Source organism: Ornithorhynchus anatinus, chromosome 6 (assembly GCF_004115215.2).
Source record: "Ornithorhynchus anatinus isolate Pmale09 chromosome 6, mOrnAna1.pri.v4, whole genome shotgun sequence".
NCBI classification, from domain to species: domain Eukaryota; kingdom Metazoa; phylum Chordata; class Mammalia; order Monotremata; family Ornithorhynchidae; genus Ornithorhynchus; species Ornithorhynchus anatinus.
Window position 1 is genome coordinate 29,222,333 of NC_041733.1, and position 12,523 is coordinate 29,234,855.

A 12,523-nucleotide genomic window follows, 5' to 3' on the forward strand; every position below is an offset into this window, starting at 1 on the left:
TTTACAGCACTTAGACAGTCAGATATAATATAAACTCTATTAAATTTGGGCATTAAAATGTATTTGAATGCGCCACCAATAAATTATTTTCTCATTTTTTAGTGGATTGAATTATATGCTATAAATCTGAATAGGCGACGCCTGTTTGTCACTAGGATCACTCAGTGTTTTGAAGCAGCCATAAAACCTGAGGGGCTGCAGCAGTTTGGATTATTTAAAAAGATATGTTGGTCAGAATTAAAAATGTGCTAAACAACCAAGTGCCATCTTCGTGTTCTTTCCTGTAGGTGGCATAGTAATACCTCCCGTTTCTTAACAACCCACAATTTGAGATCACTTTGAAAAGTCCTCATTACTTAGGAACTTAATTTACATAAGTAGAGTTATCCTTTGGTTCAAAGATGATGCTGCTGCTGAAGGGACATTGTAGATCAATGGCTGTGAATCCCTCAACACTCTGTCCATGGGTAGACCATAAAACACTGCAACAGAGTCCTCATTTGGGTAAGTATAAATATAGAGCAGAAAACAAATTTACCTCAGTCACTAACTGATATGGTGTATTTAGGTTCTGCAAAGAAAAAGTGAGAGATGGTGAGAAGGGAGAAAGAGAGAGAGAGAAAGAGAAAAAGAGCGAACTTACTACTCTTTTCATTTAAAAATAGTGTGGTAGAGTTAGCTATCCTTTGGCTCAAAGATGATGGTGAGACTGCAAACATTTTAAGATAACTCTGTTGATCATGAGATATGTCCCTGCGTGAGGAGATGGATGGCCATTTCCCATGTGATAGGTATCTGTCAATGATTCTCTTGACACTTGAATCGAAGGCAAAAATCAAAACCGGGAGCTTTGCCTAAATTCAAGTGAATCTGAGAATTGTCTTTTCAAGCTTAAAGAGGGGAAGGAAATTTTGCAATGTGAACTGGGTTACATTTATAATATGAGGGACACCTCAAATCCTAACTCTTGACATTTGGGGATCAGCAATCTTACACATTTGGGAAGGCAGCAATCTAACAGTCTAGCAGTGCCTGGCACATAGTAAGCGTTTAACAAATACCATAATCAAATCAAATCAATGTATCTTTCTATTTCCTCTCATACATTAAGCACAGATGTAGAAAATTATTCCATGCGCATTCATATTTGCTGCAATGCACAGGTATTACTTCTTCTTAGGAATTCATTAATTTGCTGGAATTTGTAAATTTCAAAATCCTGGCCTTTGAAATTGCAAGAGGAAAAAACAATGTTACCTTACACACATTATTTGACATACTAGACTTAACCACAATGGTGTCCGTAATGACAAAGTTGAAAAATAGTACCTTAGGCTTCAAAATGCAATAACTAGCATTAAAAGTTAAGTAATTTTTCTCTCAGAGTTGGAATTTAACAGCAGCACATAGATGATGAATTACTTCAACTTTCACAACCAAAACCAAAAACTAATAGCTCCAATTTCCTACTGACTTTTGAACATTATTCTTACTGTAGAAAAATGTATTCTAAATGGAGGATTAGGATAAATAAATTCGGCAGGGAGCATCAGATGAACATCAGAACACAAAAGATGAGAAACAGTGTGGCCCAGCTGGAAAAAGCACAGGCCTGGGAATCAGAGGACCTGGGTTCTATTCCCAGCTCTGGTACTTGTCACTTGTGAGCAGGGAATAAGTCTATCAATGCTGTTGTATTATACTCTCCCAAGCACTTAGTACAGTGCTTTAAACACTGGAAGTGCTAAATAAATGATTGATTGACTGATAGTAACTTTAGAAGTAGTGTCGCCTAATCGAAAGAGCACAAGCTTGGGAATCAGAGGATTTGTATTCTAATCTTAGCTCTATCACTTATCTGCTGTGTGACCCTGGGCAAGGCACTTAACTTTCCTGTATCTCAGCTACCCCAGTGGTAAAATAGGAATTAATACTGTGAGCCCCATTTGGGACATAAACTGTGTCCAATCTGAGTAGCTTGTATCTACTTTAGTACAGTGCCTGACAAAGAGTAAGTACGTAACAAATTCCATAAAAAATTCCATTTCAATTGTATTTTAAAATGCCATCATATTAAAAAGGAGCCTCAAAAACAAGCTTGGAGTCCTTGTGATTCTTTGGGGAATGAATTAGATCCTTACCTTTTACCACAAGATCAGTGATGGAAGTTTCATCTAGGAAAAAAATACCTTGTCATCCTGAGACTAGGGAGCCAAAATTATTTGAAATTAAATGTAATTGCACAGCATGATATAGAGTTCTCTGAACCATTTTCTTCATTTAGTTTGACAAGCTTGAATTCAATACCCAGCAAATTGAAAGAGCCTGTACAACCCATCTATGTTATAGGCTGATAAACTATTTATATTTTGGTCCAAACCACTTAGGAAAAATGTCCCACTTCATTCCAATAACTTAAGGTTGTCTTGGCCCAGGATCATTCACTGTGAAAACTAGTTCTTTGGGTTTATGGGGAATGCTATATAACATTTGCTTTACTCAACAATATAAAAGATCAGTGAGGATGAAGACCAGAATTTGTTGCTATAAAAGCTGTTTGTTATTAGACTGGGCCCCAAATATTCCAGGACATGCAAATCATGATTCATCGTGAGTAGCTACTCAAAATGCCTCCTTTTTTAATAATTTCTCAGAGTCATAACACCCAGCAGAACTCAAGAAATATATTTTTTTAAATATATTTCACTACCATGTAGGTAGTGAATAAAAAGTATACCTGAAAAGGAGACATTAAAGTCAAAATATAAAAACATATCAGTATAATCTTGACTTAAAACAAACAAAACTCTAAAACTCCTATCTAAAAAATATGAAATTATTGGGGGATACATACCATTTAGCAGCTCCCAAGTATCCTAGAACACCCTAGAGAATGCCTTCAGCCTAACAAATACATCTACTGGTCTTGAATATGGGATCTCTGAAAGACCCTAAAGGATTTTCAACACCTGAGAAAATAAGAACAAAATGGAAAGCAGAAAATGTATTCCTTGAGTTGGTTTTCCTTGCCATACTCAGCTGAGTTCATTTATTTTCATGATCTTTCTAAATTAACAGAAATACTTGTTGGGCTTTATGCACAGGACGTTAGCTAAGACCTTTCAACATATGGATAGATAATGAATCTGTGCTCTCCTCTGCCTTGGATTCTCCTTCCAGCCATGTTACTAGAGGAAGATACTGAGGAAGGCCAAAGCAACATTCACACTCTCCACAGAGACTATTACCCCAGCATTACAGCCGGATCCAAATTAGAGGGACAGGAGAACCCCTTTCCTCCATTTATCACCCCAGATAATATTTCACCTGAGCACTGCCTCAGGACCCTAGATTGGAGGGACAGGAGAACCCCTTTCCTCCATTTATGACCCTGGATAACAATATTTCACCTGAGCATTGCCTCAGGGGTGTGATCAAAGGTGATTGTATATGAATGGCACTCTTCCCATCTGGGTATCCCTCTGCTTTATACTTCTTTGGAGGTACACTGATACACCTTTTGACTGAGAAAGAAGAACATTTTTCTCCTGGCAACTGGATAGCCTTTCCCCCTTCCACAAGGCATAAGAGAGTCAGGCTTAATGGAACTCAAGGTAGGTGACAGTGAAGATGAAGAATTCTGGGTATAGAAATACCCATTTAATATACTTGGTTGGTGAAGAAAGCATAGTCAGGGACATGGCAGGATTCTTCTCTCTGTGTCCAGAGCAAATTGGTCCTTTCTACATAGACTTGGAAAACTTGAATTCACTGTGCTAGTGTGAAGAGCAACATGGACACACATTTCTTTTATGGCATATTTTGGGGATTTTTTCCCCCTTTTTTTTTATAAAGACAAATACTAGAGGCATTTCTTGGACTGTCAAATGGGGGCAATCATGCAAAGGAGCCCCATCTCCTTATCAGAAAAACCCAACCAGGAACAAGTAAGGGAGGGAGAGCTAAGATGACATCTCAACTCAGTTATGCTAAAGACTTGCCCTCCATTTTCAACCAGGCCCAGGGTAAATTTATATACACTGAACAGCTTAGTAAGTGGCCCACCTTGTTTCCTGACATTACAAACTAAACTATCCCTAAAGCAAGTTCACTGAAAGATCACAATAGTAAGTACCTAGAGTCTTACTACAGCTTAGCTAAATGGCATTTTGTAATATTTGATTAGTCTCAGGAAAACTGGATCTATTTAGCTACTGACAGAGGGAAGTAGAACACTTACAATTTGCTCATTTGGGAGTACACACGGGTATTTCATTATGAGGTTTCTCCTGTTTTAATATGACCAAAATCACATATCAAATATCCAAAAGAAAACTAACAAGAAAAAAGTTTATTTTGATGGGCCATCATACACACCCACATACACACACAACACTGAAAGGATGAGAACCCTATTATACAAAGTGAAAAACAAGGGAAAAAAGTCCTCATCAGGTCTATTATAGCCTGCTGATTTCTAGGTCTAACTTTTCAACTTTATCCCTTAATTCTCATTCATTGAAATAGTCTTCTAAATGAAGAAATGTTCTTTAGAGATCAGAAAAAAATAGTAATTCCATTAATCTCTGCCCAATGATACATGCTCAAAAACCAAGCAACAGACATTTTATTCCCCCTGTTCTGACCTGACTCACAGGGAAATAAATTTGAACATATGAAACCATAGATAATGCTAACAGCTTAATTGTTTCTTCTCTGAGCTCCATACGGTTGTAGGAATTTAGGGCCTCTATTTCTTAAGTTTAAGCTATAAATATTCTGCATCTTAAAGTTCTCTTCTGCCTGCTAAATTAATTGCTGTGTTGAAATATGGCAGGGGTACAAAAGTGTTACTTGTTCAAATTTTGAGGCTCCAGCAGAAATTACATTTTCCCCTCCAACAAGCCTTCCTCAACTATCAGCACCCCAAGTCATATAAACCTATCAGTCACTCTGCAACGTACGTATTTTAGGGATTGTGATATATGTTGATTCACCTGAAAATTCAATTTATATGTTCTGATTCCATTGCTTGGAAATAATTTTATAGTTGCCTCCCCATTAGATTGTACAATCCTTGTGGGTAGGGAACAAGCTTCTGTTTGACACTGCATAGGAGTGTAAGAAACTCAGAAAGTGCTCAATAATAATAATAATAATAATTTGTTAAACCCTTACTAGAGAAGCAGCATGGCTTTGTGGGAAGAGCACAGGCCTGGGAGGCAGAAGGTCATGGGTTCTGATCCCGGCTCCTCCACTTGTTTGCTGTGTGACTTTAGCCAAGTCACTTCACTTCTCTGTCACTTCACTTCTCTGTGCCTCAGTTATCTTATCTGTAAAATGAAGGAGACTTTGTCCGTCCCGATTTGTTTCTGTCCAACCTCAATGCTGCACATGGTAAGTGCTTAACAAATACCATACTTAGTATTATTATTACTATATGCCCAGCACTGTACTAAGCATTGGAGTAGACACAAGATAATCAGGTCTCTCATGGGGCTCACAGTCTAAGTAGCCGGGAGAATAGGCACTGACTCCCCGTTTTGCAGATGAAGGAACTGAGGACTAGAGAAGTGAAGTGACTTGTCCAAGGTCACACAGCAGACAAGTGGTAGAGCTAAGATTAGAATGCAGGTGATCTGACTCCCAGGCCCAGGTTCTTTCCACTAGGACATGTTGCTCAGTAAATATCATTACTAGTACTACTATATAGGGAGAGGCCCCCATCCACCCCCTACTAAACAGGATAGGCATGAACTTTGATTTCCTGTCCCACTAATTTGAAAAATGGTCAATGGAACTCTTTGTAAGCACACAATAGGCCAGGGTGACAGAAGAGGGGCATGACAGTGGCAATATCAACACAGCTGTCCACTGTGGCATTGTTCTTTCGGGGGTTTCTGATGTGGGGGAATAGGCACACAGGACGGTTGTACCGGAACCCTACAAGAAAAAGCTCATAGTGGCTAGGGCCATGGTCGAGGCACTGGCAGCAATAGCAGCCGTGGAGGAATGTACGAAAAGTGCAGTGAAGGCAGTGGGAAGGAGTAGGTTGAGTGCTTGTCAGGGATGTTGGGAGCTAGAGAGTTTGTGCTCCCCATTCTTCAATGTTTTCGCATTGACTATCCATCTCTCCCCTTCTCTCTCTGTGTCTTTCTTTCCCATTGTTTTCCTTAGGATCTACTTCCCTTTCTGCCTCTTTCTTTCTTTTCTTTGTTTATCCTCCCTTTTTTGGCCTTCTCCTATTTAGACGGTGAGCCCAATATGGGACAGAAACTGGGTCTAACCTGATTATCATGTATTTACCCCAGCAGTCTGAAACACGTTGGGGACACAATGTGTTGAACATATACCATAATTATAATTTCCACCCCCTGACTCACTTTGACCTATGGAAAATACGATCACTTGATAAATTGTACATATACTTTTGGACATTCTCCTACAACTCATTTATAAAATTTCTGAATTCAACACAGTGCAAAGGACTGCTTGGTAATCCATGAGTTCATTGGTGAAATTATACAGGAGAATCTTCTCATGAGTCCAGAAAAGCCAGAAAATTAATTCAAAAAGCTCCCATAGTCCCCCATACCATGAAAAACAATATATTTTTTCTTCCACCTTGCAATTACTTCACTGGCTTTCTGTCAAGGAGGATGTTGTATGTGAACTGGCAAATGAAATTTACTTTACGAGTCACCAGTCACCTTGTACTCTCTTGTTCAATGGAATTTCTAACTTCACCGAGCTTTTCACAGTGCTAGGTTGTTTACCTAGTCATTTCAGTTGAGGCACGATAACTTTCACTTCATCTAGAGTTTTTCTCCACAAGGCAAAAAGCCTTTTGATGTAACATATTGAATAGAGTACACACTTTTCTCATGGCATGCCCTGATGCCTTTGTTCTTCAGGGACTCTAGGTAGATTTGTGGGGAAAAAACTAGGCTATCCCGAGCACTCTGTCTGCCAAAGCGAAGGCAAGATTTAGAATTCCCTTAAAAGAACACAGAAAATATCCATATACCCTCCCTCTGTACAGTGTGGATGGGGAGAGGGAGGAATGACTCTTACTGTCTCAACCCTGGGGCGAGGGCACCACTTGAGGACTGCCATCTTGTTCCCTTCCAGTGCTCTTTTCTTTTTTACCTTTCCTAGCCAGAAAACACTGGCAACTAGTCCACCTTCCTTCCTTTCTCTCCCCAGCAGTCTATCCTTAAGAAGGGGGAAGTTATCAAAGCACATAACCTTTTGTCAGCTTTCTGATTAGACCAAAAAGACTTCTCCAAACTCAAACACCTGTTCCTGAAAATCTGAAAACTTCATAGTTCTTTTGATTTTCTAAAATATATGTGGCCAGGAAATCAAGTTGAAAAGACCAATCTCCAAAATTAGGGCCCTGACCAATAAAAATTTGGAAATTCATACCTACCTGAGGGTGTCACTGCAGAATTCCATCTGAGGGAGAGGTCTGTGAACTAAGTACTGTGCTCTTTACATAATCCTGCCCTTATGAGATGAATTCAGGAATCTGACTGGGCATGAAATTTCCAGGGTTTGTAAGTCTATTTAAATGGCACGGAGTAAGTCGACAGGTCTTTCTTATCCATAGATCCATTTTTAAATCACTCTAAAGATAAATCCAGAGTAAATATTTAATGACAGGTTTTACTGGGCTGATTTCCTAGATTGTTGACAAAACTTAGCTTAGAACTGCTAAATCCATGAAATCAAACTGTATCATTTATTTGTTTTCTTCTTGCTTAAAGGATGTAAAATCCATGGAAATAATTGGTGTGAAAGGTAGCATACTACTAAATTTAAAAAGGGTATTTCAAATACCCCAGATACCTATTGAAATAGTAATAATAATAATAATAATAATGGTATTTGTTAAGCGCTTACTAGGTGCCAAGCACTGTTCTAAGCACTTGGGGGGATACAAGATAATCAGGTTGTCCCACGTGGGGCTCACAGTCTTAATCCCCATTTTAAAGATGAGGGAACTGAAACACAGAGAAGTTAAGTGACTTGCCCAAAGTCACACAGCTGACAAGTGGTGGAGCTGGGATTAGAACCCATGACCTCTGACTCCCAAGCCCATGCTCTTTCCATTGAGCCAAGCTGCTTCTGAAAAGCAGGTGTGACTTAGTGACCAGAACAAGGCCCTGAGAGTCAGAGGATCTGGGTTCTAATTCTGACTCTGCCAATTTAATGCTATGTGACCTTGGGCAAGTCACTTAATTTCTCTGTGCCTCAACTTCCTCAACTGCAAAATGGGGATTGAATACCTTTCTCCCTCCTACTTATCCCATGTGAAACAGGGAGTATGTCCAACCTAATTAACTTGTACCTACCCCAGGGCTTAAAACAGTTTATGACACATAGTAAGGGCTTAACAAATACCGTTAAAAAAAGTATTTAAGAATTTCACCAAAAAGTAAAAATATTTATGTAATTGGAAAACCTTCAACAGGGGACACTCATGATATTGAATTTGAATGAAATTCCTAAGCAGAAGGAGATCGGTCTCCAGGACAATTTGATATGCGACAATCTCTCACTTCCAAGACCTCCCATTACTCCCATTACTCCCATTACCCAGACCCAGAATAATGATCTTCCTAATTTCATGATAATGTCCATACTTATCACAGATTCTATGGCAGGCAAGTTTTTATCAGACAGTATGCTATTAGCCAGATTCTTTTCCCTACAGTTTTCATGGCCTGGCCAGTGTAAGAGGGAAAGGGTCCGACTGTCCCAGAGAGGACATAGCCAATGGAGGGGGAGGCAGAGCAATCAGAAATGTGCTAACTCCATTTTATGTTCACACTTCCGTGGGATTTTCTCTGCGCCCTAACGTGTGCTTCATATTCATCAGGATTCCTTTTCATTTCAATAGAGAGTTTGCATACTAATTCTCAAGCTGAACAGCAGTGAGGAGTACCATCTTGGGGAAGCAGCATGGCTCATTGGAAAAGAGCCCTAGCTTGGGAGTCAGAGGTCATGGGTTCAAATCAGGGCTCTGCCACTTGTCAGCTGTGTGACTCTGGGCAAGTCACAACTTCTCTGTGCCTCATTTACCTCATCTGTACAATTGGGATTAACTGTGAGCTTCACGTGGGACAACTTGATTACCCTGTATCTACCCCAGCACTTAGACCAGTGCTCTGCACATAGTAAGTGCTTAACAAATACCAACATTATTATTATTAACTCTCTGGAATATTTTATGTGCAGCCAAGATTTTGGAGGGGGCAGAGGTAGGGTGACCAGTCATCCACTTTGTAGTTGGCCTCCTCCATATCCAGTTTTTGCTGGTTTGTTTGCTTGTTTTTTTAATATTTGTTAAGCACTTACTATGTGCCAGGCACTGGAGTAGATACAAGTTAATCAGGTTGGACCCAGACCTTGTCCCACACAGGGTGCTAAATCTTAATCGCCATTTGATAGATGAGATATCTGAGGCACATAGAAGTGAAATGACTTGCCCAAGGTCACACAGCAGACATGTGGTGGAGTCCGCATTAAACCAGGTCCTTCTGACTCCCAGGTGCATGGTCTATCCACTAGATGATACTGCTTGTCAACCGTCTGACCGGACGGTTTTATGTCCTGCTCAGAAATTTGTGTCAGATTTTATACGCACATGGGAGTGGAACTGAAGTCTCTGGTGCAAGAGGGGGTGACTTAAGGATCCCTCAGGAGAAATGCTCCTGGATGGTACAAAACTCACCTACCTCTGGAAAATGGAGCCTGTGATATCATCATGTTACAATGTGTGTGCAGGAGAACACGTGTGATATCACCTGCATCTCTTTTTCTGGTAAGTGAAGGGCTGCCAGTGGCCAACCTAGGTAGAAGAAACACCCATTTCCAAGGAGGAATGGAATTATAGTACCAAACAACTCTATGAATTAGGTATGGATGTGGGAGGAAATGGCAGATGCCATATTACCTGAAATAAACAGACATTCACACTCCACAGACTCTCACTTTACAAGGTCACAGATACGTTTGTCTAAGGTATGTTAACCTAGGATATAGAAAATTAGTTATCCATTCCAAATGAAAGGTGTTATGTCTCATTATCTTGTACATGAAAATGACGACTGAAAACTTGCTCAGTTTCTATTCCAGATTATTTGGCCAATCAATTATATCTCTATGCGATTCATAATTCCCCAGCAAAAGAAACCTGATATTGGAGCATTCTGTCTGCACTGGACCTCATCTCTTTCTTCACTTTACTAGTATGGGGGCCTCAGTCAAAAACATTCTTGTGATTTCAAGCATTTGTCAGTTTTTAAAACCCCTGCATACAATGTGGGTTTCAGTTACTTGGGCAAAGTTCAATAAAAACATTTGTCCAAACAGCAAGATTAATTTGTGGAAGTGAGTAATGCTTGAGAAAGAATTAACCTCCATGTCTCAAACACTGCCTTTTCATTATGTTTGGGGCAACTCACCAGACCTTGATTTAACACACACCACTTCTTAAATCCTCTGTTCACCACATGCTAAGATCAAGTAAGGAGTGAAATAGCTTTAAAGGATTTTTTAATCAAATAAGTATAAACTTTACTTTCTAATGCAAAGGTCAGTTAAGCATTTCACTTCAAATAATTGCAGTTTCTAGTGGCTCTTTCTATCATACAAAACCACTTTATGGTTTTCAGGTCTTCACTATTAGCTTATAACTATTCATTGATATTCACTTTGGGCAGCTATAATTTTCTCAGGAAGGCCATAGACAGCACTTTATAAATAATACATTGAGCCTCTGGAGACAGCTGTGAAAGCCAATTAACTGAGTTGAATTTGCATATCAGTCAAGCCTCTTCAGCCACCACCTCTTTCAGTTACCAAAGAATCCCAACATTTCCTTTCACTGTATTTTCATCTACAGTATTGTGGTTTCATTATGAAGCTGTAAGGTACTGGGGTCAGAATTAGAGTTAAAGATCCCTAAATGCTTATGTTCTGTGCTAATACAGATTAACATTTCACTCCCGATATTTCTGATTTCATGTTATATGATACTTTTCCATAAAAGAATTCTAGCATTTAGTAATAATTCTCAGCAAATATTGAATATGATCCAAAGAAACAAATGTGTGGAGTTGGTCAAAACTTAAAAACTACAACACAGGTTTCTATAGAACATGAGGTTCTCCTAAGTTCTACGAGAACAAAGCCCCATGTTAAGTGAATGTTTTAAGAATGTTAGTATGTTTTCTATTCCAAACCAAGTGCCCTATGGAGAGAGACAGAAGATTGATCAAGTGACTGGTCAGGTTTGCCAAGGCCATGTGTATTTTTAAATTGAATTTTTCACCAGAAATAAATCCTTTTTTGATCTTAAACTGGATATAGTAAATCTAGGTCTGGGTACCTAACAAGCATTAGTAGCAGCACACTGTGATATTTTGGGAGCTATGTATGATGGTGATGGTATTTGTTAAGCTCTTACCATGTGCCAAACACTGTTCTAAGCTAACCCCAGTTTAGGGCCCAACCCCAAGATTCAGGATATCCTCATGCTTGTAACTGTAATTTCCCTGACATAAAAAGGAGGGGGTATAAACCTGAGTTTTGACTTGTTTGTTCAGTTAATATACACCTTGTGTACAAAAAAGAAAGTTTCAAATGTGGATGTTCATCATATCAGAACAATATGTTCATCAAAACTACTATTCTTTGTAACCCAAATGTCAATGGAGGCAATCATATGCCTGATTTAATGGCATCCTCCCAGTTCCTGTAGGGCAAAAAATCAGGGCAGAGAGTCAGGGCAGTAACTGCTGAAGTGTAGGTCAAGGCCGAGGTATATACACTAGCTAAAACCACCCAGGTTGATCAACCTGGATACCCCTGTAGCATTGTGTAGAACTAGCTCAAATGTTTATACAGCTTCATCGGTTTTTGGGAGAACATAGCTTTCTTTTAACTTAAGAAGATATTTCCTAGCTGGAAATCCAGAATATCTCCTTGGAATGGCATATCTTTCTAGGACCTCACTTTCTGATTGCTATTAAGAATATTTTATATCTCTTTGTAAAAGTATAAATTATGTAGACCCAATTTCAAAATAGGTCAAGACGCCTGAAAATGATGGAAAAAACTGATTTTTTTAAAGTCCTTTTCCAAAAATCATCACTAATATGGATGCCAAAACCTGTTGATGGGGCAGTTCTGCAATATAAAAACAAAAGAGGCCTGGTTGAGTTTTTATTTGATAAAAAGTTCTGATGCCCTTTGTAGTCAATGAAAGTTTTGAAAATAAATTGTCTTTAGGGATGCAGCCCTGTTTTATCCAACCCATATCCTCCCATTATTTTCCAGTTATCAGAATTTTTAGCTCGTGGCCCTTCATTAACCTTGGATTATAAATGGTCTTAATATAAAAAAATCAAAGGAGAACTACAAAGTTGTGAATTTCTGTTAGGTTTGCCTTTGAATGACTGTTTTGAAATCAAATGTTTCATTCCTGTTGAATAAAATCTGCCCAATTATTTTC

General features: G+C 39.0%; 1 long non-coding RNA gene across 1 annotated transcript; it reads right to left on the reverse strand.

The window, feature by feature from the left end:
- Positions 1 to 279: 279 nt before the first annotated feature.
- Positions 280 to 9,849, reverse strand: LOC114812800. The gene is made up of 5 exons (XR_003760428.2): positions 9,744 to 9,849; positions 7,433 to 7,630; positions 2,855 to 2,969; positions 2,142 to 2,174; positions 280 to 571 (listed from the first exon to the last, which is right to left on the reverse strand). It is a non-coding gene; the product is annotated as an uncharacterized LOC114812800 (long non-coding RNA).
- Between the last annotated feature and the right edge of the window lie 2,674 nt (positions 9,850 to 12,523).